Here is a 6,663-nt window from a genome sequence, read left to right as displayed (position 1 = left end):
CACCCGTCAAAATATTTTCCACCATTATGTGCCTACTAAAATGGCCAAATTCCAGAACACGGACAACACGAAATGCAAGGATGTGGAGCAACAGGGACTCTCGTTCATTGCTGGTGGGAATGCAAGATAGCACAGCCACTTTGGAAGGTGGTTTGGCACATTCTGATGAAACTAAACTTACTCCCACCATCTGATCCAGCAGTCACTCCCCTTGCTATTTACTCAAAGAAAGCTGAAAGCTTATGTCCACACAAAAACCTGCACGTGGGTGTTTACAGGAGCTTTAATCATAATTGCCAAAACTTGAGAGCAACTGAGATGTTCTTCAGTAGGTGAATGGATAAACAAATGGTGATATATCCAGACAATGGAGTATTCAGCACTGAAAGGAAATGAGCTATCAAGCCATGAAAAGACAGGAATCTTAAATGCATATTACTGAGTGAAAAGCCAGTCTGGAAAGGCTACATGCTATGTGATTTTAACTATATGACATCTGGAAAAGGCAAAACTATGGAATCAATAAGATCAGTGGTTGCCAGGGGGTAGGGAGAGGGAGGGAGGGAGGGAAGGATAAATGGGCAAAACACAGAATTTTTAGGGCAGTGAAGCTATTCTTTGTGATACTATAGTGGTGGATATGTCATTATACATATTGCTCTGCTCGTTCCATGAGCTGGTTCTGTAAGCAAATCTATTGCTCCCACTTCACTTCCTCATAGCTGCCCTCCCTCTCCTTCCCTAGGCTGGGCCCATTTCTCTCCATTGGTCTTATAGATTCTGGGCTTACTACCTTCTCTCCCAGCCCCACCCATGACCTCGTGCAGCCAGAGTGATCTTCCAACATGCAAATCTTGCGTACCACCCACCGCCCCCATTGCTGGGAGGGTCTGCAGATGTGGCCCCTGTGCCTCTCTCCACCCATCCTGAATGTCCACTGCTTGGCTGGCTCTGCTCTTTTCTGCTCCCGGATCATCCACACCACGCTGCCTCTGCCTGGAACCTCCACACCCCCTCCCACCCCATGGCTGTCTCTCAGATCTCAGCTGGTCATGCTCTTCTTCCACCAGCTTCCCAGCTGGCTGGGTCTAAGGTGGAGGCTTCTCAACGTGCTTCCTTGGCAGCTTCCCTGTCTTCCCGTCAAGTTCCCCAAAGGCTCTGCCCACTTCTACTCGTCTTTGTACCCCTGGTACTTAGTCAAGTGTCAGGTACACAGGCAGTGCTTAATCTATATTATTGAATAAATAGATGCATGAATGAATATTTAAATATGTCAAAAACAGCCTCATGAGACGGGCAAGTGGACATGATGATTTCTAGTCTACTAACCGATAGCCAGCAGGTTGAGCATCTTGCTGGATGTTACATAACTTAGAAGAGCTAGCTCAAGAATCTAAGATTTGAACCTCTTAGTTCAGTGGGTTTCCTCCTCATCCTCTTGGACCAGTTACTGGAGGGACAGAGCAGCATTTACCTCCCCTTTACTACCTTGGCTGTACATTTCTCCCGAGGTAAAAGAAGGACACTGGAGATAATTCTACCTTGCCCCACTGAGACAGCATCAAAGCTGTCAGGAGATCAAATTCATGTAACGTATGATCAGTCAATGAGCTATCTCTGCTGGTTAAGGAGAGCATCAACAATGATGAGCTAATTCCAATTCATCATTTTCGTGTTTATACAATTCATTGTACTAAGCCTGTGCTTAAAAATCACATTTCTTAAAGTTGTCATTCTAGTCTTGCTTCTAAGAGTTTTGCAAATGTCATTCCTTCTACTTGAAATTCAGCTGCCCTATTTGTATATTTTGACTTTTGAGTATTTTTACATCTTACCACGTCCATGTCAAAGTCTCAACAAAACACATCAGCCAGAAGGTGAGCATCTGAGCCTCTGTTCAGGTTCAGTGTCATGCCCACTGCCATGAGGGATACGAGAGATACCAAGCTAGCTTTGCCATCAAATACTGTATGGCCGAAGAGTAGGAGCAAACTAATTCCTCAACCACAGATCGATTAAAAAAATAAAAATAATTACCATTTATTGAATACTTAGTATGTGCCTGACACTGTGCTGAGTATTGTGAGCTGTAATTTTATTTAACTTTCATGATGAATGTAAGAGGCAGGTAGCAGTGTTAGGTCAGTTTCACAAATGGGGAAATTTAGGCTTTGTTTCTAAACTTGAACATCTATGTGTAGCAGGGCCAGAACTTGGATCTGGTTCTACTTTCATAAATCAATATATCTCACTGCCTCCTAGTGTATAATAAAGCACTAAATCATGGGTATAGACAGTTTCCCATATGCTGAGAAAAGAGGCAGAGAGTAGTATGCACACAACACAGACCCCTGGAAGCAGGTACCTTGTTCAACACCTTTACTAGTTCCTTCCAAGGGCAGATTTCAGATGATGTAGGGAGTTGGAGCTCAGATTTGGCTTTTATTTCTTGTGAGAAGTTTCCTCTTTGCACTTCTATAATAGATTCTTCACTAGAATCTTAAGAGCTTATGAGATCCTTCCAGGCTTTAAGATACACATGAATCAAGGAAAACAATTGGTTGTGGTGCACACAGCATTCAGCTGGAATTAATCACATATTTTATAAGAGAGGTTGCAATAGAATTTCAATTAATTTTTAGCTTGGAAAGAAGGTATGCTAAATTGTAGCCAAAATTCTTGAAGGAAATATGTCTGCCTCAGGCATTACTTGCTCTCCTGAGGGAATAGCATGCACCTTGGTGGTGGATCCATAGATTTCTGCTCAACTCCTATAACCTAAACACCTACTGTGTGTAATACACTATCAGCCATTCAACAGAAGTGAGGTCCTTGCCCCTGTCTCAGGGGACATATTCCTCACATACACATAACAATATAGCACAAACATTACTCCTAACCTTTCCAGGATTTTAACCTTTTAGAATCTGATAACTCTACGAACCCTCTCTATACAAAACTGTATAAACAAACAAAATTTGGTATGCATGTCAGGGGCAAGGGTCAAATTCTTCCTGAAGTGCATTCTTTCACTACCACTGTGGTAGTATTTCTCAATCCTGGCTAGGGACCAAGATCATCTGTGAAGAGTTATAAAAACATCACATACCTAGAACCTACCCCACATGTTCTAGTTCAGTAAGTCTTAGATATGGGTCCAGGGTTGAGAGGGGAAAAAAATCTTCACAGGTGGTTCTGATAAGCAGCCAATTTTAAGTACTTAAAGACTATTCTAAGGGTTTATGGGCCCAAGTTAAGACTCTTTCCAGTAGGAGATACAGTAATTCAGAGGGGCTTTGGGCTGAGGACAAGCATTGAGGACTTCATTGAGGAGATAGGATTAAACCTGAGTTTCAAAGTGCTTTTATTATGCAGGGAAGAGGGAAAAAGAGGATAAAGAAGCCGAGGTACAGAGGTAGGAAAATGTGTGGCTTGACCAAGGATTGGAGAATAGATTCAATGAGCCACAGCACAGAATTCACTTGGGCAACAATTGGAGAGGATTTGTGGAAGTGATTTAAGATTCTTTTGGTAGAGTGTGCAGTGTGGCTTGGAGATGGGAGGAGCAGAGGGCAGAGTGACCAGCTAGAATTCCCTTCCACCTCTACAGACTTGATGTCATGAGGGCCCTTCTCAGTGCTACGAGGAGGACTCGGGGTCTACATGGGAGATGGATTACACTGGAGACACCAGCAGGACTTGGCCGTGGGCTGGCTGTGCAGAGCTGAGGGACAGGGGTCAGGCTGCGACTCCAAGAGGGCAGGGACCAAGTCGGCTCTGCTGACCATTGCATTCCCAGGATCTGGCAAGGCCCACTACATAATGGACATTCAACACATATTTTTTAATGAAGAAATAATTATGTGGAGGTTAAGTATGGGAGGGGCCCCAGAGAGCTCTTATGTTCCAAATGTGTGTCATGGGGAAAATGGACTTGCTGTTCCCTGGGAAGTGTTGCAGAATCCAGGAGTGGGATGGACACAGAGCTGGCTTTGGAGAAGAAATGACAAGGTGCACATTATACCTGCATTTCACTGAATCTGGTGATGTCAAGTGATGTAGGCTGTGTAATCAGGGATTCTAGTCTCCCAAACAAGGTGGAAAAGAGGTGGGTAATAGGTGAGAGAAAGAATAGAATAGTCGAAGTAACACTTAAATGAGAGTCAGGAAATCCAAATTTGATTTCTTAGCCACCAACTTGCTTCCCCTCTCTGGGTGTTTTCTCATGTTTACAATAATGAGGTTGTATCAGACAGACTCCAAGTAGCACATTAGGGCTAGAATGGTACATTGTATGGGATTCTGTGCCAAGCAGGCTGTGGTAATTGGTGCTTAAAATGACACTTGGGGTGTAGGCAATGGGTGGGGAAGACAAGTGACTGTAATAATGACCCAACAGCAAGCTCCAACCCACACATGTTGGTACCATGGACAGCTCCCTGTCTGGCCATTGCTCCTTGGCAGGAAATCACAGAAACCCTGCAAGCTACAGATCAGACAGGCCAGGATTTCTCCAGAAAGTGTGTTCTAGAAGTGGGGTGTCAATGGATACTTACACACACACACACACACACACACACACACACACACACACACACGGTTCTAGGTTCAAATAAGTTTGAAAAACTCTATATTAAAGTTAAAAGATTTCTTCCTCACTGTACTTTTTAATAGCATTTAATATGCTCATTTTCTCACTGGGATGCTAATGTACTGGATATACTTCCTTTAAAAAAAAAAAACAGAAAGAAAATTGTAATTAGGCACATCTCAGCAGGCAGGATGGGGCAGCTGGCTCCCTGCCGGCTTGTTGAGAGCCCTCAGTAATGCCTGTCAGTGAGATGGCTCTTGGTGGAGTCACTGAGGAGGAAGATCAGTGGACCCCAAGTGCCTCTCAAAGGTTAAAGGAAGCTTCTGTAATTCTGACTGCACATCTGCCCCTATATCCTGAGATGATATCTGGTGTCCTAGCTTCCAACTGCATTTGGCTCCCATCGGTGAAATGATATTAGCCATGTGTTCATATTCACCCCCCCATCTACGTTCTCCCACTCCCAACCTGCCCCTTTGCTCATTACTTGTTTTGTGGGCACTTATATTTTTGTAGCATAAAATAATGAGGACTCTGAGGACTTCCACCTTGCAAAGCTGGGATTGATTTAAAAGGTTTGTCACTAGGCAGCACAATTCCCAAGTGGCGTGGTTGCTGTCTGTCCACTTCTGTTCAGCTGAAGGCATGCTCTGGAAGTGGTCTTTTGTGCCTTTAGTGCAGGGGGGTCCGATGGGGGATGGGCACCTACTTGCTGTTTGATTACTGACTGTGTTAGTGGTTCCTGATGATTTTTGGCATGCAATGAATACCTTTAGTCAGAAACAAAACTTCCTCTGGGAGAGCTATTTGTTAAATCCAATCAATGAGCATTGGCCAAGTACTTATTGCAACGGATCCCTGCTATTTTGTCTCTCTCTTCTCCCTTCCTTTTGTGAAACTGTCCCTCTCCCACTTACGCAGTTCCAAAAGCTACTTGTCATAATTCCTAGAAGACTCAGAGAGGAAAGAAAACCTTTGGATAAAAGATTTTCTGAGGTTGGAAGTACAAATAGCGTGTATAGAGAGAGACAAGCAGCTGACATCCTGGGTGGGGCACAGAGGGTGGGTGGAGGCCTGAGGGAAGGAATCATATACATGCCCCCAAATGGTGCCCAAGGTCATGCCCCCAAAGAGTGAGAGGGTTTGCATTAGACATGACCCCCACTGTGGTCTTCCCAAGAGGACAACATTTTATGGTTCATCTCTGTGTCCCCCAGCATTGCCATGCAGTAGGAGGTCAATATTTATAGCACCTATAGGTACACTGTCAAGTAAAAACTAACACTCCTTATGTACTTTATGCCAGGCATGGTACTGATGACATGCACGTTGAGCAAACCATCACGCTGATTCTCCTGTACCATCTTTCCTGTTGTGCAGTTTGGGAAAGAGGGACTGAGAGAGCTAAAGTCACCTGGGAGGCACAACCACTGTAGATGGCAGAGACTGAGGGGAGCCCAGGTTTCTGAGTACAAAGAGAGGGCTCTGGCTTTAGGGAGAGTGGGTGGGGAATGTAAGTCTCTCCCTTAACCTGGGGTAGAGGTAACCAGTGGGAACCCAGTGGCTAGGACGAGAGTTTCCACCATGAGGCAAACGTCTGAATCCCTGTTCTCAGCCTGCTTCCCAACACCCATTGGAGATCGTCTTCTCAACCTGGACGCACAGTGCCTGTGTGTTCTGAGCATGCTGCGTACCTTTCCCCATCCTAAGCCCAGGCCAAACAACCACATGATGTGTTTGTGCTTAGGCACTTGAGTCTGTGAGACACAGTGTGATGTCTGTCAAACCCTCCCTTGATTTGCCATGGGAGACAGCCTCCCTTCTGGAACTCAAGGATGAGATCTTCCCAGAAGGAAAGCTATCAAAAGCATGCCTGTCTGAAATACCCATGGATGTGTTTATTCAACTTTGATGTAGTATATTTTAAAGTCAGTATTTTCAGTACTGAATATCAAAACAAAATTTAACAAACCAGATTTCTACCTACAGATTTAATGGTTGTCAGCTGACAAAGACCTCTCTAATTATAGTAATAAAACTCCAGCAATTTATTATGCTCAATTGAAAATACA

The sequence above is a fragment of the Lemur catta genome, chromosome 14 (genome assembly GCF_020740605.2).
Source record: "Lemur catta isolate mLemCat1 chromosome 14, mLemCat1.pri, whole genome shotgun sequence".
Taxonomy (NCBI): Eukaryota; Metazoa; Chordata; class Mammalia; order Primates; family Lemuridae; genus Lemur; species Lemur catta.
The sequence above is the reverse complement of the archived record's forward strand: the minus strand, read 5'-3'. Positions refer to the sequence as shown.